The 23,301-nt window shown below is 37.1% G+C and overlaps 1 long non-coding RNA gene across 1 annotated transcript in view; it reads left to right on the top strand.

Moving 5' to 3' along the window:
- Window positions 1-1,071: 1,071 nt before the first annotated feature.
- Window positions 1,072-23,301, top strand: part of LOC145676346 (uncharacterized) — a 36,942-nt gene continuing 14,712 nt past the window's right edge. The window contains exons 1-2 of the long non-coding RNA XR_014129372.1: window positions 1,072-1,205; window positions 17,506-17,597. This is a non-coding gene — a long non-coding RNA (uncharacterized LOC145676346). The remainder of the gene's footprint in view (window positions 1,206-17,505; window positions 17,598-23,301) is intronic.

The following is a 23,301-nucleotide window of genomic DNA, read 5'->3' as shown; positions in this document are numbered from 1 at the left end:
AAATTTCTTAAGGAAACCTACGAATACTGCGTCTTGCGTGCCTAAAGAGAACACTGATTGCAGGGGATTGTCCTGTAATTCTTACCTACTTTTCTCTTCATTCGTGATGCGACAAAATTTATGAAGTCAAATGAATCTTCGTGTTCCATATTATATTTCACATTTCCTTCTGTAGTCGTAGATTATTATTATTATTATTATTATTATTATTATTATTATTATTATTATTATTATTATTATTATTATTATTATTATTATTATTATTATTATTATTTTGTCCATTGATATTTTAAAAATGGACAAATTTCTTCCCTATCATGTTGCGTGACCTTTGTTATGCTCCCAGATTTTGACTACACCTAGGGGATTCCCAGGGCGAAGATGAGGTTTCTAATACCTGATACTTCATAGGTGCTTCTTAGGTGTCTCCTGTAACGCTACGGGAGATTTATAAATACGAGTCTGTGAACAGTAGTAATGAAAATTATAAACTGATTGTACGAACACAATGAAAGCATTTATCAATGTTTGTTTAGTTTAGTTTACCGTCCCTTTCAGCAGCGAGGCTACATGAAACGTGGACCTGCTGATTAACGTGGAATCCGAAGCACATGAGCTCCCGCCGGGAATTGAACCCGGGTCTTACACGCCAAAGGCGCGTACGCTAATCATTTAGCTACAAAGGAGCTCTTATCAAGGTTTGAATGAAAGCAAGTCATTTACACCTTACATTTCAATAATAAATATGATTTAGGCCTAAATGTTTATATCTAACCCTTCGTGGACCTCTTGTGACACGGAAGAATTTTGATAACGACTAGATGACAATAAAAGTATCGAGGCATAAATTAGTAATAAATCTACAAACCGAGAGGAGACGAGAAAACCTAATCTCTCGTCTCTCTCATTTCGTGTGCAATAGGGCTACTACTTTGATGCGCTTAGGGTCTTCAATTTATCCTTGGAACAAGAAGCTGTCATCAATAAGACTTACAACAATCGTAACTTTTCTTAACTTCTCTTTAAAATCGAGGGGAGGGAGAGAAAAGCTATCACAAGCGTGACATTTTTTTCTTAACTGTCTTATCTGAAGGAATTATTGGAAAAGCTATCTTATCAATTTGTGTTTCTTGTGTGTCAACATCATCACTACGAAAAGCTTTTTAGTTAAAATCGTTACTAACTGCTTTAACACGCTCTTCAAGGTGAGTACCATACATTGATATTAACATATGTAACAAGTACTTCACACTCATATACATATTGTTTTACGATAAGAAGTTGGCCAACATTACAACTATTTTATTTTCTAATCCTCGCGTCCATTTCTACAAACATATTAAGTAAACCTATTTATTCATTTCAGTAAACATAGCATTAAGTAATACCTGAACGAAGAATAACAATTTTCACTTCACTGGTGTAAATGAATACATAGGTGTTGTTGAAGGATCCTATTAATATATATAATACCTTTTAACAACAGGAAACACGTTTCCACAGTATGAAGGTCATAATCTGATACTGAAAAATATTCTGGAAAAGATATATATATGATAAATTTATTACTGTTAGAAACATGGGCGCCCGCAGCAGGGGACCACGAAGGAAAATACTTCCAACGGAATTTCAACTGAGGGTCAGTTCTTCGAAATATATGTCAAAACATAATATGCTATGCTAGTTAATGCTATGAGGACATGTATAATGGATTGAATTTTCTTGTGCCAAGACGCCTTAATGAAAATCTCTATTCTTGGAACGTTATTCGAAAATGATATAAAGGAATAACTGAGTTATTAGCAGTTTGTTCTGTGCCAGAGAGGCACATATCACTTAAGCCTCTAAACTAATAAAATTGCAGTTACGCCTTTTTGGCGCTCAACCATCGATATTAGATTGGCTTACTCATCTACTGCAGTATTTAATATATTTACTGTAGTTAACAGTAGCGTAACTAAGAGTCCATGGGCCTCCCCGCAAAAATGTCAAAGGGTCCCCACCTTCTACGTTCATGAAGTACGTAAAATTTAGAGAGAACGTATTATTGACCTTGGATGTTCAATCTACTCAATCATTACTTGCTCATATTATGCAAAAATGCACGTATTATTATTATTATTATTATTATTATTATTATTATTATTATTATTATTATTATTATTATTATTATTATTATTATTTGAAGCAATTGCATGAGAAGTTTCTTAAGAGAAACATCTTCCTAAATACATTAACAGAATCTTCACAATTAATATATGAAAGCTCACTAAACTTCTTGATGCTGCTCACAACTTTCCAAAAGCGGTGAATCGTTTGGAAGAGGAATTCGTTATCTACTTCGTCAGTATCAACATGGTGATTTTCTTGGCTTTCAATGCTCAGGGTTGAGTAAAAGCCCGATCATCTGCGAAATCATGCTACTCATATACAGAGCATTATGACTACCGGTACTTACTAAATATCTGGTATGCAGGTCTCTGCCATATGTGCAACACGTGCATTTGCACTGGGCGTCAAAATCTGTGATAACTATATTATTTAAAATAAATATTTCTTGTCGCAGACTTCATGATGATGGTAGTTACATTTACTAAGCTGACCTTCTATTTGAATACTACATTCATAAATCATGTTTAGGTCACATTAGTTTGTCACATGGACAGTGCTGGAACAAATGATCAAACAAATCCCAGAATGAATTGCTTGATTGTTGTCAAATACAAGAATTCAATTCTCGAATAGTAATGATCATCTGTTCCATTTAGTTAGTTACTACAGTTTTCATATGAAAACTAGTCTTGTCTTTATCACAAAAAGTTCCTTATCATTGAAGATGGTAACATATTTTATAAATGTTTTAACAGATGTAGAAGGAAAATGAAGAAATAAAAATAAAAGAGCCAGTTGCAATGGAATTGCAAGCTGATGTATTGAGACTGAAGCTCGATACTGAATTCTATCAAAAGGATTACCATCTGTCCTCTGTAGTTGTTTGCTTTATCTTTTATCTTGTTTATAACATAATAGATTACACTGTTCAACAATGAAAATGTAAACTGAACAAAATCACCTAATTCTTGTTGATTTTATGGTGCTGATCACGAATGTGAAAGCGAAAATCAAATATTAGCTCTGGCAGGCACGTAGCCAGAATTTCGTGAAGGGAGGGGGGGGGGTCCGTGACATGAAATACTGTGGTCATCACAAAAGGTGTTCGGTAACTTTAAACTATTTTACTGGAACATATATTGGTTCGTTTACCCAGGATTTCGTAACGGGGGGGGGGAGGGGGAGTGACATGAAATTCTGAAGGCCCAGGAGCTCGACCAATCTAAACTACTTTACTATCAACATATATTGGTTTGTTAGGACAATAAAATGAGGATATGTTGGCAAGTATTTTAATAACAAACTATGAAGAAATTTCGAGCAAAATAATAAAAAAAGTATTGAAAACGATTTTGCAATATTTACGATCATCTCCTGTTTATTCAAATATAACAATTTTCCTTCCGTTATGACCTCAATTATTGTAAAAAGTACATACTGAATACTGTCTTGTAAACTATTTTCTAATATAAATAAAATAAAGAGTTTGTTTGTGTGTTTGTCTCTCTGTCTGTGTGCGGCCTGGGGACCAGACGAGTTGACCGAGAGTTACCAAATTTTGGTCAGGGGTACCTTGGTCCATACCCCAAATCAAGACGACGCGTTTCTTTTTTCAAATTTCGAAACAGTGGGGTCTCAGGGGAACGTTTACCGGAACCGGCTTGGGAACCAGACAAATTGACCGAAAGTTACCAAATTTTAGTCACGAATACCTTGGTCCATGCTCCAGACCAGAGTTAAACGTTTTTGTCGAAATTCTAACCAGGGGGTCTTAGGGGGGCGTTTACCGGGAGATGTAAAAGTAGTAGAAAATGACCGATATTTATTTATTTAACAATCACCAGATACAGCTCAGAGGCCATTTTACACTGAATATCCAACAACATTAACAATGGTAAGGATTTGGGAAGGTATCGGCCAGGGCCTGTTTAGTAGGTCCCATCCCGGCATTTGCTTGGTAGGACTGAGGGAAACCCTGGAAAACCTCAGTCAGGATATTAGGCAGCGGGATTCGAAGCCACGACCTCCCGAATGCGAAGGCAACGCTCTACCACTTGAGCTATTAGTGTCGAATTCATATTTTCGCGGTCGCTGAAATCAATGGTGACACTTCCATTAGCGATGACTTGCAAGTATGCGGGCCGGGAGTCAGCGGGAGGTGGATACCAAGACATGTAAAAAATAGCCAAACATGACCGATATTAGTATCAAATCCATAGTTTTTGAGGTCACTGAGATCAATGGTGATACTCCCACAGGTGTTGACTTCAAAATATAGCCCCTGTGCGAAGCATGTATATATTCAACTAGTCCGTCAACTACTGTCGGTTCCAAATGACAGGTTAAAGGAGCAACAGAAAATTGTCCTTGAAATAACATGTTTGATACTGCAAGGACGCGATGGCGAAAAGTTATGATTAAAAATGTCCACGCTGTTACACAACGGCACTTATGCTTTCGAAAGCTTGAAATCTCCCTGAGTAGTAGCAGGAATTCTGAGAATTCCATAACTTTTCTTGAAATTTCAAATTCCCTGGCTCTTCCAGAATATCTCGATTATCTCGCCACCATATTGCAAGTTATACAAATCTCCTCATAAGAAAGAGTAAGCTAAAGCTTCCTGTAGTTTTCTTTTTAATTTTTAACGCTGATCCTTCGTTTTGTCATTTCATTTCGTTTTATCCTTCCTTAATTTTGTCATTTTTGGTCTCGAAGGGGGGTCCGGACCCCCCGGACCCCCCCTTGGCTACGTGCCTGGCTCTGGGTTTTGTTTTATATCCATGTCTAAAAATAACATTGTAATAGTGAATATATTCCCTTTATTTGGAGTAAAAATATCCCTGATCTGGCAACGCTGGAGGAACTATACAAACGCTTTGTTTCTTTCTATTCCTTATCACAGTTGTGTTCTACTATTGTTCAAACAACGCTATTGCAGTATCAGAGTTGATGTGATTTTCTTGTAGTGCTGCATATAAAAAGACAGTTTTACAAGCATATTTTTGAACAGTTCCTCTGAGTTGCTTGAAATGACATTTTGAGTGTTTAAATAGACGAAAATGCCGTGACATTGTGTGAATAGAACAGACAATTTCTGCTACGTGTGTGGAGAAGTAACATTTTCTTCACAAAAACAGAATATAGCACAATTAATAAGAATGCTTATGAACTTTATTATGGTTGTAAAATTGGAGCCCATGATAAGGCTTGGGCACCCCACACTTGTGCAAGCAATCTGAGAAACTGGATTAATGGGACGAGACGTTTAATGCCTTTTACAGTGCCTATGATTTGGAGGGAGTCAAGCGACCACATCAAAGATTGTTACTTTTGTATGGTTCCTTCTGTCCAGAAGGCAATTTCGAGGAAGAAGTGGACTTTGGTATATCCTAATATTCCTTCTGCAATACACCCAGTCCAAAGAATAGACCTTTCTTCCGATGATGATCAAGAAATTGTAGCTCCTGAACCACTGTACTTCGAACGATCCTGACTTTGTGGTAAACGACCCCAAAGTGAACCATATAGACTCACTCAAGAAGAGCTAAGTGATCTACTCAGGGATTTAGACCTACAAAAAGGCAAAGCAGAAATTTTAGCGTCACGGTTACAACAATGGAATTTATTGCAGGAAGAAGTAAATGTTTCAGTGTATAGGAATAGGGAAAAGTTCACCTCATTTTTTACTATGCAAGACATACTTGTGGCATGTATATATATAAGTGGTCTCATGAATGCTCTCAAAATTACTTACAATCCTACAGAGTCGAGGCTCTTCATAGATTCGTCAAAGGTGAGTTTAAAGGCAGTGCTTTTACATATTGGAAATGAACTTTCTTCAATTCCAGTAGGTTATGCAGTTCATTTAACAGAATCTTATGAAAATTTGAAACGTTTACTTCATGCCATTAAATATTATGATTTTCAGTAGCTCAATTGTGGTGACCTCAAAGTGATAGCGCTGTTGTTAGGTATGCAGTTAGGGTATACAAAATTTTGTTGCTTTATTTGTGAGTGGGACAGTAGAGATCGTGCATCTCACTACGGCAAAAATGACTGGAGTACAAGAGAAACTCTTCAGCCAGGGATGAAAATTGTGCAACATGAACCACTTGTAGATCATAAGCAAATTTTGCTTCCCCTGCTTCATATTAAATTAGGTATCATGAAAAGCTTTGCTAAGAGCATGAACCAAGAGGGTGGGGCCTATAAGTACTTAATAGGAAAATTCCCTTAAGTGACGCCAAAACTACAGAAGGCGTCTTATAGGAAAAACAGATTCGACATCTATTCAAAGATCATCAATTCTATGAAATTCTACAAAATGAGGGAAAAGCTGCGTGGGAGAGCTTGAATAGTGTTTGTCCATAGTTCTTGGGAAGACACCGAGCAAAAATTACAGAGAAATAGTGGCTGAGTTGTTATACAACGAGAAACTTGGTGGTAACGTGTCTCTGAAACTCCACTTTCTTCATTCCCATCTCGACTTTTTCTGTGCGGATTGCGGAGCAGTAAGTGACGAACATGGTGAGCGTTTTCATCAAGATATTGCAGCCATGGAGAAGAGATATGAAGACAACTGGAGTTCTAAATTGTTAACAAACTACTGCTGGACTATTGCAAGAGACGCTCCAGATGTGCTGTATAAAAGGCAGGCCAAGGCAAGACGCTCAAAATGAATTCAACAGGAATCTATTTTGTACGTGGGATCTCATGACACTTTTGCCTATATTAAGATGTAGTTGTTGGTTTGAAAATTTATATTGTATTTCATTTTGCTTCTTTTGGAACTGTTGGATTTTGTCTATACTAATTGTGAATTCTTTCTCAACTATAAAGAAATGAGGACTACTTCGTGCTGATTTTACTTGACATATTTGTATAATTTTGTTCTAAAACAATTTGAAGCTATATAACATTGATTTGCGCATTTTAAAGTATGGATGTACAAGGGTAAAAGCTATGGGCTGGTGTATGTCTTAATTATATTCAAACTTATCACATTATGACTAAATGAATGTAAAATACCTTAATCTCGGTATTTACAACTACTTTGGTTAAATGTTACCATAAATTTTAATACATTTGAAATATACTGATAGTGTTGTACAAGGAATTTTTTTTCATAACCAGAGCTAAGAATAGTGTACTACTATTACATTTTCTCATATTATGCTTAAATGAATGCAAAAATCATAAATTTAACAATTTACATACTTTCGATCAAAATTTGTTGAACAGTGTTATTATTTAAAGAAAAAAACACGCAACGAGATTGTAATGTTTAGATCTTTCTGAGTGTGAGTGCTTTTTCTCTCCCCTTTATTATTCATGATGGGGTAGCATACTTAAAATCGTGACACTTATAATTTGTTCTTTCTAGAGAAAGCGAGTGACAAATGATGTCATTGCACTGGGCGGCAAATTGCATAGGGTATGTTCATCTTTGGCTTGCAGGACACCGATAATGCAGTTTGGTATGGAAACAATGAGATCTTGGTAGGTGGTTGGAAACATGACGCAAAACATTGCACACACAACACAATTTACTTAATTACCGTAAATTCCGCAGAAGGGGTCGATGAGTTAGGATCTTACGTTCAATGACATGATCAATTAGGTGATCAATTAGGTTAAGATCTGGAGAGTTTAGAGGCCATTGAAGCAATGGAAATTCATCACAGATCTCCTCGATCCACTGTACAACGATGACGTTGTGACAAGAAGCGTTGTCGTGCTGAAATATTCTATTCGTAACTGGAATATGGCTGACATGAGAGTGTACAGGAGGTTGTTCGATGTATACCACTTTCGATTCAGTGCTGCTACCTGATGTATCATCCTGGAACTATGGGTTTGCTGGCGGCACCTGTATTGTGTCTGATCTTGTAGGTGCGTAAGTGTTATCAAATGGCGCCGAAAATCAATCGGCATTGGAAGGGTTACGTAATGGCCCTTTTCCATGCTATATTTCCGTAAGTACGCATTGTGAAACAGTGTTGGGAGAACGAGGTAACACTCGGACTGAGAAAGCTATTGTGGCCCGTGACACACAACAAGCTTCCCTTGCGAAACACTCACCCACGAAAACAACCAGGAGAAGAGCATGGGCCACAGATTTCGCCTCGCACCGTCAACTGTGAAGAAAACAATTTACAAGTGCTCAGGTTGAGGTGTATGCAAAAGGCTCGTGTACACTACCGCGTCACAGTGTCGAACTTAAGACGAACCGGAGGAAACTGTATCAAAAGTACCTGGCCGGTTTCAAATGAAAGAAAGTTGTCACAATGGATGAATCATATATCCATCTCACTGCTGGTGGTCACATTTGGACGATCACATTGACGACAACGGTTGCAGCTAATTTGTTCGACAGTGCAAGGCAAGTTTTCCTCTTGGTTTTATGATTGTTACGGGATTCGGATATGAGGATAAGTTGATAATACACAAAGTTATACAGAATGACATAAACGTGAAGGTGAATGCAAGTCACTTTCAAGAATTTACTCTTACACCTAACTATCAGAGAGATATCCCATAAGTGTATGGAATGGTATAGAATGGAATGGGATACCGCCAGAACATCACAACGTTTTTATCAGGAAATGGCAGAGGAATTAGCAATTCATGTCATTCTCTTTGAAGACATTCCTGTGAAAAGCCCAGATGCCAGTCCATTGGATTTTTGCTCATTTGGACTGTTGAAACGACGTCTTCAACATCGCCGCCCATGTACCCTGGAAGGTCTATGGAAAGTGTACAGGATGGAGTGAGACAGAATTCCCATGCGCAGGAGCTTGTTCCAATGGAAACTGTAATGATGTGTGATAGTCCTGGGAATCCAATAGAACACCATCGGTGGTGGTGACGCGGTATCTCTTAAGGTGAGTACCCGTCAAAAATAGTAGAATTTAAGGCGAGCAACCTTCGGTACATAATCAGCAATGACTTGTCGAAAACTAGAAGCTGTCATGGTGCCCTTAATACGCAGAACTGAGCTCATGAGTGATCATGTGAAGGTACCTTGAATCATAAGTGAACCGCTACCAATCTATCATCACTCTGCTCTACACGTCTCCAGCAGCTGTTTCCCTGGAAGATGTATTCTGACCCGGCCATCTGTGTGATAAAGGTAATAGCGTGATTTATTGGACCATACAATATTATGCCATTGCTCTGTAATCCGAAGACGATTGGCACATGCCCATTCCAGTCATTATCGATTATCCATTGGATTAACATGGTACATGTATGGGATGTCAGGTTCGGATACCCATATATAACAGCATGCGGTGAACTGCATGCTCAGACACATTCATACTTTTTCCACTCCTACAATCTGTTGAGGTCTGCTATTAATTGTGCAACCAATTTCCTCCTATCCTCTTGTATTAACCTCAAAAGTCTATGGCGTCTAACATTTTAATGAGGTATGGTCGCCCACTTCTTGTTTAATTTCACAATCCTTTCCCAATCTTTAAAGATACTAAGTACGACAGATCGCAATCGTAAACACCGGACAAGTCGCGCTGTTTCCGAAATATTATCTCCAGCCATCTAGCCAAGCATTACACTGACTGTTCGAGTGTGATCCCTGTCACGTCTAGCAAGCGGTTCTGTTGTGCCTCGTGTTTCTTACGTCAGCCCAACGATTTCGTTCTAAAATTAGCGAGTGATAATAATTTATTGGCTGGTCAATGTATGTTTTCTTGTCATTTACTTCACTGAATAGTGATTCAGATGTTCCCGTCATTACAGCCAAAAGATAGGATATAGTTGCAACCCCACATTTTTTAACATCCTAACATGAAGTTAATAATCGAAGCTTAAATGGGCATCATTTTGTTCTTGGCCTCCCCGCATAGCGGGTACTGCAAGCCCATTAGTTACGCCACTGGTAGTTAATAAATTTATGCAATGTGAATTAACAATAATCGTTTTACATGAAGTATTATATGCGTCAAGGTATGTATATAGTACGACTTGGTTTGTGTGTCGGTCTTTTCCCCTCCCTGGATATATCCGATTTTTTCATTTTTTGTAACTTACTGCTATTCGTTTTAGACTAAAGGAGGGGATGACTAATGAAAATTAATAATTGTGGAAACAAATTTTTAGTGCTCTCTCAGCTGGAATTGAACCCTGGTTCTTGTGCATCAAAGTCGCACCAGCTAGCCACTAGCCCAGCAGGAATGGTGTAGCTTGTTCACGTATGAAAGTAAGGCACTGAAAATAATAACCATCGGCTAAAGTTTATTCAATTCCTAATTAGCAAGCTTCATCGCCGTTGATCCAGTGCGTTGGTGCCTTTGAAATGTTTACCAAGTTTACCAAGTTACCTAAAATCGTTTCTGGCTGCAGTCACATATTTTAAAATCGTTGAACCAACGATTGAATTCCGTGACAAATGAAGTTTGGAGTCTGTAATGTGAGGAAGTTCTTCCTTGCCAAGAAGTGACATGCTGGAAGAGGTGAAGCTAGTGGGGAAGATATCATCTTAGGAGTATATGATGAGAGAGGAAGGATTTCACACTGCATCGCATGCTGAATCTCAATTGTCCTTTGAGCAATACTTAGCCATCTCTGGATACTTGACCAAAGTTTGCAGTATATTTCATGGTTCAACATTATAGCAATCAGTAGGGATGGTTTCGCCTCGTCCGAGAAAGACACGATGGACTATCCCCATCGTAGAACACCACTCCAGAAAGAAAGCCTTCTGTAGTGGAGGAATAGTTCCGGAAATCGTTCTGGACGTTGATCACGATCAACCACTGTCCTGATCATTTATGATTGGCATAGGAGAATCATTTTTCCTCAGAAGTGACAATAATAAACTCGATTTCTAGCTTTTGATCCCTCTGCATTCTCATAACATTTGGTGGCGGTTCATCATGAATTCCTGAGATTTTTTGCCTCCTGAGCGGACACATGGATAGGGTAAATATACAAAAGAGTTTTGGTAAAGCCAGCTCCTTTAAAAATATTAAATTAATGTACACTCACTGGACAAAAATTAGTCACCCTTGTGCAGAAGGAGAGATGAATCGTAAAGCCTGTACAGATGACGTAGCAGTCGAGTCACGTGCACAACTGTATGCGCACTGCCTCTACGGAACCATAAGGCAGCTTCAGTCAGTGAGACAAGTGTGTTGCAAGTGGACAGTGTCCGTCAAAATGGGTAAAAGTAACGATGTAACAGAGTGGCGAAAAGGGGCAATCGTGTTAGGCCGTGCCCATGGCCATACGGTGAGGGGAGTGGCTGGATTTGTTGATGTTTCGCAGCGAACTGTTCAACGCGTGTACAAGCAGTGGTGTCATACACGTGGCCACGAAACACGGCGTCAGAATTGTGGTCGGAAGAAGATCATGACTGAAAGGGACCGGAAACGCGTTTCTCGGCTTGTGAATGAAAGTCGGTTCCAAACCCGACAGGAATTGCTGCAGACAGTGAATGCAGGTCCATCCCAACCTGTTAGCAAAAGAACATTACGACGGAAACTGCATGCATTGGACATTTGGAGTCGGGCACCTCGCAAGGAGCCATTGCTCACACAGGCACATAAAGCTGCGCGTCTTCAATGGGCCAGAAAACACCAAACGTGGACAGTAGCTGACTGGCGGAAGGTAATGTGGTCTGACGAATCACGTTTTTGCTTGTATTTCAATGACGCACGCCATCGAGTGCACCGAAGGCCACATGAAGCATTTCATCCTGAATGTGTGCAAAGGCATGTTCAAGCCGGAGGTGGGTCTGTGATATTTTGGGGGTGTTTTTCTTATCATGAATTGGGCCCACTTATTGAGGTGTATTTGAACATTCTGGATGAGCAAGTGTTGCCTTTCAGTCAACATCTTCATGATGAGTATGCTGTGGAGACTCCTATTTTTCAAGACGACAACAGCAACGTTCATAGGGCTGGAACAATTTGTGCGTGGTATGATTAACACTCCCGAACCCTCTTCCATCTAGATTGGCCTGCAAAGTCACCAGACTTGACCCCATCGAGAATCAGTGGGACATGTTGGAACAGCGGGTAAAACGCCGAAATCGGCATCCACGCAGTTTGGTGGATTTGCGCGATCAAATCCTAAACGAGTGGCTTCAACTGGATGTGACATACCTGCAAAACCTTGTGGACTCGCTTCCAAACCGAATCCAGGCGGTTATGAAATCCAGAGGTGGTGTTACACGCTATTAATTACTGCTGTTCACGAATTCTTGAGGGGTGACAAATTTTTTGTCCGATGAGTGTATGTAAGCAATACATTTTACCATCTGGTCAGTTTTTGACGTAGTTTATCTACTGAGATAATACTTTATTCAAACATATAGTTTTATGGATGAGTAGCTGATTTATTCTCTTGAATTCGAAATGGGTAACATGATGCACTCCTTCGAAATTTCGGAAAATGTACGTTAGCCCACTCTTAAATTTTGGAAATTTCCTAAACTAACAATTGGTAAATGTTTTCTAGGACTAAAGTATATACTTCTTAAATCTGAATGGTCCACGTTGTCTTCCATGAGTAGAAAATTGCCAAAAATTCAAATTTTGCAAATTTGTGACCTAACTAATCCTTTATGGGGTTTTATTGCAACATGCGATAATATGGATGGATACAAGGTCCCATTTTATTTAATTGGATGTGGCTATATTGAGGCACCTTTCTCAAATTTCAGGAAGAATACTTTTGGCCTATCCTTAAATTTGGGAATTGTGAAAAAATAAACATTGATTAGTGTTCTCTAGGGCTCTTATACGTGTTTGTAAATTTGTATGGTGCATCTTGCACGCTTCCACGAATAAAGAATATAAAAAATACAAAGGAGGCACATACGTTTTATCACGTGGTCGGTTTTTGTCTTAATTTATTCTATAAAATGAGATTTTATTATAACATATTATACTATTGATGAATACAGGGTCTCATTTTCTTGAATAGAGCATAGGTACCATGATGTGGTGTTTTCAGATTTTGGCAGAAATAAAATAGCTCACTCTTCAATTTGAGAATTGTCAAAGAAACAAAAATTGGTAAATGTTTTCTAGGACTTAGATATAACCCTCTGTAAATCTAAGTAGTTCCCCTTGTCTCCTTTAATGAGTTACACTTTTTCAAAAATAATATTTGAAATGGGTACATTATGATTCACTCCTTTTTTGGATCTGTAGTGTAGCGCATAGTAGATTGAATGTTAGGTCCATGGATAATAGGAACTTCGGAACTGAAAAATACATGAATCTCATTATGGCTTGAGCCCGGATCCCTCCCAAAATTTAGGAACCAAGATTGGTAGATATGATTTTGACAGGTACTTTGCTGAATTTAAATCGTTTTAGATTCATTCTGTTTTATGACTTAATCTATGAGAGCTATAACATCATGAAGTTTTGGGTCTTTCGTATACTCTGCTCTATGGTATTGCTCTCAAAAATTTAGGAACCATATTTAGCGGTATTTCTCTTGATTGAAAATGTCTCAGATGTTGTTTTATAAGGATTAACTTATGAACGACGCATTATTTGCTTTCTTCGCCCATGCCATGTCTATAATACTCCCTTCCAAAATTTAGAACCAAATTTGTTTGATACTTTTCCTGGTTTGAAACATTCTAGATGAAGATTTGTAGGTTGTTCATTACAGTTTAGAAACATTTAAGGACATGTTGAAATGTATCGTTAGGAAATTGTTCTGACATCACCTTCACATACTTCTTGACTTGTGTAATCTGATACATATAAAACATCATTCAATTGTTCAAATTTTGATCTTGTAACCTGATAGGTAATTATAAACAACAATTTCACACTTTGAACATCAGGATTTGCAGTCACGATTCAAAGTCTAAGGTAATTGATCTTTTGCGAAATCTGATTGGTTGATGACATGCATTTGAACTGTCCTTGCCTCTGATTGATAGCTTGTGGTTTTTGGAAAGAGAATCTAAAACAACAACAACAAAAACAAGAAAAAATAGCAATGTAAAAATTCTTGAATCAACTTTGAACATTTTTATGCATTGTATGATTCTAAGAACAACTGACATTTTTAACAAACAAAATTTTCAAAATCGTGAACTCTATAACAATTTCAAATCATTTTATTTTTGTTAATCGAATAGTTAATAACTGTTTATTTTATAATTAAATAGTTAAAAATCGCATAAAGTTAGACAGTTAACTGTGAAACCTTTTTCTCACTACTATATTTCTGCTTGACAACTACTATTTTGGTAAAAATTGTACTTGTGATAAACTATAAAATACAAAAATATCAAATATATTTGCATAAAATTTTTCTACAGTTGTAGATAAACTTGTATTTTATGTTTATTGAAAATAGCTTTTATTTAACAATTTTTGTTTTGCTAAAATTGTTTCTCTTACAAATGTTTTTGAAGTGAAAACTTTTCAGTTTTCGTTAACTAAAAATGTTTTGTTTGATGATTTCATTTTGCTGAAAAAAATTCAAACTGAAATAAATATGGAAATAGAGACATTTTAATGTTTTTTCCTTTAAGTAAATCTTTTAAACATTTGTACGCGAATAATAAAACCGCGAGTGAGCTTTGGTATACAAGGTGACTGCTTTTAATTTGAGACAACTATGTAACTTCTAAACTAATTAAGAGAAAACCCTGAAGTTTTGCACAAAGCAAAATATCAACGTGGAAATTTTTTCGACATATTCTCCAAAACCAACACATGAACAATGTTCCGAACCCAACAAACAGTTATATTTTTTCAAATGATACTCAATTCAAATGAAATTCAGATTATTGCATATTTAAAATCTATATGTTAAACAAAAACTTCCAATTTCACGTTTGTTATTGAGTGTTGAAAACCAAAGATGCTACAGAATCAGAAACATCAAAAGCTTGGGGGCCTCAACCACACTAATACAACAACGGAGACGAACGGGTCAATACATATCCAAGTAATGCCACTTTAAAGTGGAATAAATCAAATATTTTTCACTTCGTTTCTAGAGAGTGAGAGAGAGAGAGAACTTCCAATCTAAATTTTTATCATTAAAACTGTTTATCTTCTTTTTTCAGATACTGACATCTTAAGGTTTTTACCTTATTGAAAAACTGAAATTGACATGTCAAATTATTTACGCATTGTCTACATGGATTACATAGTCTACGTTATTTATATTGTTTAACACATTCCGGGCGGACTGCGAGCATAGCTCGCAGTGGATGTTTTGTCCCTGTAGACGGGCTGCGAGCTATGCTCGCACTGTACTATTCTTTTTTGTAGCAATGAAACGATGGGCGACGCTCGCACCTCGTTTCGTGTATTTGTTAATCGTGAGTACGTGGTTTAGATTCCAAGGCTAGGTGGCGTGTGTGTTCAGTTTTTGTCACAACTGAGCTGTGATTACGCCTTTGTAGCAATACGCGGTTTTTGCCTTTACTTGTGAAAATGGTGAAGAAGTTGTTGAACTTTTTCACACAAAGGCTAATTACCTGTGATTTTCGAGTTTCCATGCGGACATAACAAGTATCATTGTTGAAACTATCACATTGTGTATTTTGTGGCTCTTTTCCAACTCTAGCTTACATATTACATGCGTATAGGATATTTTTGTAGTTTTTGTTACATTGTAAAAATTTTTCTCGCTTTGCGTAATTGATATATATATGCAGTAAAAAGTTAGAATATATATAGCAACTGTTGAATGTTACACACCTGTGTAAAGGGGGAGTTTTGTAGTTTACAAAATGGTATAATAAATAGCATTGTGTTGAAAACTGTATTTTCTACGAATTTTTAAAATATGCCAAAAAACACGTCTAAAGGGAAAAATCACGTATTAAAAGACCCGTCCAGAATGGGTTAAGTTTAAACGTAGACCATTGATTTTTACGTGCAGTTACATCACTGCTTAAAACTCGTAAAATGTTTGACAGCAATCCTGATTATTTTGGAAGTAACAGGAAATTATTTTTAGAATATAATTGAATAGTGGGAATTTAAAAAAAAAATTGACGAATTCAATATGAGGAAAGAATATATTTTTATGTAGATATCAAGTTTTACAGATGTCTGAATGCTTTTGTCAAGTTATTCAATTTTGTGTAAAAATGATGTATTAAGTTTAATCACGCAGATTTAAGCTTCATTTCATTAATTTTAATAATAATTCCAGAGAATCAGTTCGATCTTATCCCAGAAAATTCTAAGATTATTGTCAGCGAGCTTATGCTTAGCAATTACAATTGTATAGATACAGGACATAGATAATGGTTCTAAATGTATAAAATTTCTGTACATCGTAAACAAGTTAGGATGTACTGAAGTTTACATTGTATCAACACATTTTCAAGGCAGATTAGCAACTCATGATCAGACTACACGCATAGAAAATAGCTTAACTGAGAGTGTCATTAATTAAACAATATTATGTATTCTAATAATTTCGTCTGATTGTATGCAACAAAAAGGCCGCATTAATTAATTTTAGTGTCTCTGTGTTATCTGAGTTGGGTTAAATTTTGACTCATTGCTAGTGCTAGTTTAACTCCACCGGATTTTGGAGTAAATTTTGAAATGATAGTTTTTAAATAATTATCTGGCATGTTGATTTGCACTATGGAGTGATTTTAGAATTCGCGATTGATGTTATTTTGTGTACAGTTGGCAAATAACTAAGTTTAACAAAATATTTTCTTCTTATCAAGCGGAAATGATATGAGAGATAATAAGGTATGTGACATAAATTATTCATCAAAAGTTACGCAAAAAGAAATACAATCGACGAGAAAGAGGAACTTGGTAAACAGGGGCATGGTAGAGGAACTTGCCTTAGCATTTTAATTTTGGGTAGGCCCGCTCCCTCGCTTAAGTCTTCATGTACACATTTGATTGATTAATGACAGTAGAAATTACTTTTACAATAGTGGGTGATGTTATTTGAATAATAATTATCTACCATTAATATAAATAGTGGAAATTATATTTACTCTTTATTGTATCTTTTATATTTTTCAAAATTTTGGGGTAGGCCTGTGCCAACCCGGATTATCCTCTAAAGCCACCACCTCTAAAGCCACCACTGATGGTAGACTTTAATATTGTTATTTAGCAGCACGCGTTGTAAAAGAAAGAACCTTACAAAATAATCAGCAAAATAATCCAATGCGGTACATAGTGCTCAATATCGGCTCTATGTCAAACTGGTAACACCAGGCCTATGTTAACCGCAACATTCAGCCCCTGATGATGAAATAATACTCTAAAGCTAAGCTCATGATGGGTCCATAGGTCTGCGTTGAAATTGAAACCTATTAATACGATCATTTTATGCTCTATGTCCTCTACAAATGTACTGTAATCTTCACATGACTTCTCTAATAGTTGTTTTTTCACTCAACAGGAGTTTGGAACGAAAACGTAGGTAACAAATCATTAGAATGGGAGCTGCTCTCTGTTGCTGCAAGGAAAGTAAGGAATATGCAATGGAAGGAGGTATTTCAAATATATTAAAATGTTTTATTGTATACACTATGTTAGATTTTTCTTTTTAAGAATATACTAAAATATGTTAAAGAAGCATCTTAGAACGAGAAATGTTTTGAAGAAGCTAACTTTCAGTTATATATTAAGAGAAATTTTGATTTGCTCAGATGTTACACAAGATTTGTATTTTATACGCATTACGTTTTGGTATATACATACACTACCGGCCAAAAGTATTGCATCACCCATGGAAATGTTGTAAGTACGTACAAGGTGTACTGATTTTCATGAAAATATGTTGGAATGTTATACATAAATTATCGTTAAGCCATTCTGAAACGTTTCTAAATTTGTCACCAGTAAAATAACTTCTCACGATCAAAAATTAGTTCAAAATGTGGCGAGACACCACCCTCACAGCAAAAAGAAAAGTTCTTGACAAGTAGGAAGATGATATGCTTTTAGCTGGTATAATTATTAACATGAATACTTGTTTACATACAACCTAAAATGTCATTGTAAGAACGAAACCAGCTGCAATTGTGCCTAGTTTTCTTTTCTGTTTGCCTTTCAGGGACCATTGGTCATCAAGAGTTGTCAGCTAAAATATACTAAATAAGTGATTGTTTGTCTGACACATATGTACAGTATGGCTCAAGTTCGTGAACTTAGTAAAGAACAAGGTGCTCTTATTGTGGAATTGTACACGTTAAAGTTTTCTACGTGACAGATCGCTAGAAGAGTGAACATACATCAATCTACAGTTGTTCGCACTATTCAACGTTTCAACGAAACTCTGTCAAATGTTAATCGTCGATGACCTGAAAGACCGCGAATAACGTCAAAGAATGAAGATCAGTTTATTGTGGTCAGAAGCATACGTCAGCGAACACTAACTGCCCCAGAAATTCGAGAAAAACTTAATGCTATCCGAGAAACAGTCATATCTGTTAAAATACTAAAACGCCGACTTCGAAAACACGGTTCATCAAGGGGATACATTGCAACAACAACAAAAAAACTTTTGAGTAAACAAAACAAACGTAAACGATTGTAATGCGCTAAAGAATATAAGAATTGGTCAGTACAACAGTAGTATAAAGTGCTCTTTAGTGACGAAAGTAAATACGAAATTTTTGGAACTAAACGCAGAAAGTTTGTTCGTCGACTTCGTGGAGAAAGCATGCTCGAACAATGCATTACTCCAAGTGTCAAACATGGTGGTGGGTCTGTCATGGTATGGGTTCTATCGCGGGTGAAAATGTTGGTGATTTAGTTAAAATTGAGAGAACAATTAAAAAAGATTATCATCGCATTATGGAGAGACAGTGACAAAAGGCTTGTCGGTCAGGGATTTACTTTTCAACAAGACAATGATCCCAAACACACATTTCATTTGTGTAAGTCGTACTTAGGAAACAAAGAAGACGAAAAGAATTGATAAACATGCGATGGTTACCGGAAAGCCCAGACTTAAATCTGATCGAGTTATTGTGGGATGAGTTAGACAGAAACGTTCCAAAACGTCGACCAGTTAATAAAACACAGTTGTAGGTACATTTACAAACGTGTTTAAATGGACTTAAAGCCCAAACATTGCGGAAATTACTCGCGAGGATGCCTAGGTTGTGTGCTGCTGTATTGAGAGCTATTGGTGGATATTTTGATAAATCCCAAATTCGAATGATTTCGTTTCACATTCTGACTCTTCTGTTTTGGTTTTGTGTTACCCTTTGTTGTTTTGTTTCGCAAATATAAAATTGTTCTATTTGTGTTCATAATTATGTGCATTCATTTCGTTTTCTACTGATATCACTTTTGGCCGGTAGTATATATATATATATATATATATATATATATATATATATATATATATATATATATATATATATATATATATATATATATATATATATATACATATATATGACAAAGCTCTCTTTGATAAAAGGATGCACTGTATGGTTGGGAACTTGAGTACGCCGGCGGCTGAGAATACTATTGGCTGTTTTCAGTAATGGACTACATTGAGCGCACTTACCATATCACTACGACAAAAGCTAAGACATCTTGGGGAACCAAAATATATAAAGGTAACCAAGAAAGTTCTGTCGCTTTTTGTGGAAGTCTGTGTTCCATTGGCCCTCACACCGTGAGTTGAATGCAAATAGAGATAAGGTGAAGGCCAGTTGTATCCTACATATTACCTGCTTATGGCAATTCAGTTACATCGTGAACTTGCGTAAGGACAGAATGAACATGTGACCTCCACGGAGCGTCATCAGGGCGTGTATGCTGTACGAGCTCAAACTGGGGCAAACGCCGCTATGGGGTCAAACGGAAGATATGAAAGGCCTTTGGTGAGGGTGTCGTGACTACACGGACAGTGCAGCGATAGTTTAACATGTTTAAGGATGCTGACAAAACACTCGAAGACACACCACGTGCCGGAAGACCAACACATGTACAAAATGAATATCTTCATGCAGCAATTGAGGCGAACAGACATGTGAGAAACTGGGACTACTATTCAGTGCGAGTGGAGAAACCATTCGGCAGTAGCTCCATCAAATTGGGAAGCACTACAAGTTGGGTCGATGAGTCCCACATGATTTGACTCAGGGCCAGATTGCAACGCGAGCAGACACCTGTGTTTCTTTGCTGTCTCGTCTGAGGAAAGAGCCATTTCTGGACAGGGTGTTGATGTTGACATGCGATGAGGAATGGGTCCTGTATAAAGCTCCACGGCGCCGTCATCATTAGTTATCATCCCATGAACCGGTTCCAAAACAGCCGAAACCAGCACTGCATCAGAAGAAGGCCCTCCTGTGTGTTTGTTGGACTGCTCGCGGCATCGTGCATCGGGAACTGCTACCAGCTAATCAGAGCATCAATGCAGTAGCTGAGCCGTGTGAAGAAAAACTCAAAACTCTGGAGCCGGTACTTTTGAATCTCAAAGGGATCCTCCTGTTACAGGACAACGCTAACCCCCACGTAGCTAGAATGACCCGGGACACCATTCTATGCCTTGGATGGGAAACACTATTACATCTGCCATACTGCACAGACATTACATCGTCCGATTATCACATGTTCCATTCCTTGGACAATCGCCTTACAGGATGCCAGTTCAAATCCCTAGTAGAGGTGCAAAATGCACTTGATACATTCTTCGCTTCACGGCCCACCAAGTTCTACCGCGATGGAATCCATGGCCTTCCAGAACGTGGGTAAAAGGTCGTCGATGCTGAGGGGGCTATTTTTGATCTTCCCCCATCGATCTTGACGTCTTAGGTGATATATCGATGTTCGAAGATAGTGGATGAAAAAGCGACAAAACTTTCTTGGTTACCTTTATAGAACATTGTGATCCCGAATTTCGGTGTTTGTTATAAGTAAATAAAGTTTCCCCCCTGATTTCTAATATAATATTTCGTGTCAGTATTTAAGCATGAACACATAAAGAATGTCATTGCAACTGCCAAGATAGGGATGCCAAATCGGAGGTTTAAAAAAAGAAAGAAAAGAAAAGAAGAAAGAGAGAAATTCAGGTACCGGTCATAACTCTTAAAACAGATGAAGCATAATTGTATTTTAAACCTTGAAATACGTAGTGGAACCTGACAAAAGTACCAGTCAGCCGGTAAAATATCAGTCAGTTGGAAACTTTAACTAGAAGCAATAGCGTTCAACACTTTTCGAACCAACTTTTAAAGTTAAGATATTTATAAGATTCTCTAGCGGAGTTTTTCGAAGTTTCTTCGTGTAGACGAAGAATTTTCTGGAAAACGGTCTTAACAATTTTGTTTATATGCCAAACATCAATATTTCATTAACAATCCTATACTGTTGTCTAAGTCACTTCTCTGGAGAAAATCCAGAAAGTGAAGTTCATTCTTGGAGACGAGTTCTTTATGAATATCTTCTTAAAAAGCTACCTATACGATTTTGTTCATACTTCATAAATAAACATTTCATTTTTAATTTATAATGCTGCGTAAATTATTTCTTATAAAAATGTCTACAAGTGGTACTTTATTTTGGGGGTGAGTTTTCTTCGGATAAAGTTTTCCGAAACGCCTTGTAATTTTGATCGTATTTCACAAATATTTTAGTAATAACTGCAGGATAACACGATTTAGTTTAAGAAATTCAAGCGAGAAAGTTTAGTGCGATATTTCGCACCTTTTATTTCTATGGCAGGGTTTCGCTGGTTTTTCTAGCACAGTTTCCACTTTAAAATATTAAGTTTGTCTTTCCTAGAGAGCGTTAAAAGTTAAGTGCATACCTTTCCCACATACAAACATTTCAGGAATACGCAATAAGAGAAACGAGTAGCACAAAATGTAGCTCCAAATAAGTGAAATGAAATCTTTGAGTTTTACGTCCCACGGTTATGGCGGTTAGGCTAAAGGAGACCTTGATAATGAGTAATGAATGAAATGGTGGAATGAAGAAAGTGGGAGGAAACGGGAGAACCCCGAGAAAACCCACGCACACGGTGTTTGTCCACCACAAAGTTCACTTGGCAGGGGCTGGGTTCGAACCCGAGACCCCAAGCGCCAGAGGTGAACGCTCTACCACTGAGCCACCGCGGCCCCTCCAAATAAGTGATCTGAGCGAAACACTTACCTCTACCTGTCACCAGTGTTCGTAGGTTTCCTCAAAAAAAAAAAAAAAAAATTCCCTCTCTGGGCACAAACATTTTCCTTTTCTTATCAAATATTCCCTAGTTTGTTAGTATCCAATTCCTATGATAGAAGTTATGTGATAAGATTAATTCAGATATATTGAAGGAAGTGCCAAACCACATTTGTTTTATTCATTTGCTTTTTCCTTTTAAAAAAATGTCTGTCCTTTTTTAAACACTCAAATACACCCAGCCAACAATGGGTGGAAATTATGCTACTTTGAAACTCCAGCACACACACACACACACACACACACACACACACACACACACACACACACACAGAAACTATTGCTATTTTATTGGTTCATTTCTGGAGAACAAGGAAAATTTTAAGGATTTATGTTGATCAATCACACAGCACGAGAATTTCCCTTGAAAAGGGGTTTTATCGAAAAATCCTTTTTTTCCTTTTTACTAAATTTACTATAAAATTTCCCTCAAACTACAAATACTGCCTGTCACACATATACTACACACAGAGAGAGAATAGTAACTCCTCAGTTACTCATCTGTGTGAAAATAATATTTAATGCACCTGCCTTCTGTCAGCGTTCGGAAACAGTGGAATGACTTTCTAATTTTTTTTTATACACTACGCAGTAGGAATATTTGAATTTATAGCTGGACAAAATTCATTTTGAGAACTTTCTAGCATTGTAATGAATTAATTTGAATGAATTTAAGCCATAGAATTATCTTTTGCTTACTACAAAACATGCAGTCCTCGATCTGGCAGCAGAGGATCATTAGTTTTTACTAATTAAAGGGTATTGTCGCAAATAAAAAAAGTATAATCTTCTAGACATTAGCAATTTCGGACTATGTTGTATTGTTTAACCCTTGCTGCAAGTTTCTATATTTTCATGGCAGGTCAAGATAAGGTATGTAAATAGGGGAGACTGGGATAATGGGCATGAGCTGAGGAAAATTGTTAAGTTGGCTTTGAGTTTAACGTCTCTTTCAGTAGCGAGGCTATATGAGACGTGGACCTATTGATTAACGTGGAATCCGTACCATATG

This window comes from Thermobia domestica, unplaced genomic scaffold (genome assembly GCF_964235325.1).
Source record: "Thermobia domestica unplaced genomic scaffold, izTheDome1.hap1.1 HAP1_SCAFFOLD_99, whole genome shotgun sequence".
In the NCBI taxonomy this organism is placed as follows: domain Eukaryota; kingdom Metazoa; phylum Arthropoda; class Insecta; order Zygentoma; family Lepismatidae; genus Thermobia; species Thermobia domestica.
The sequence above is the reverse complement of the archived record's forward strand: the minus strand, read 5'-3'. Positions and strand labels throughout refer to the sequence as shown.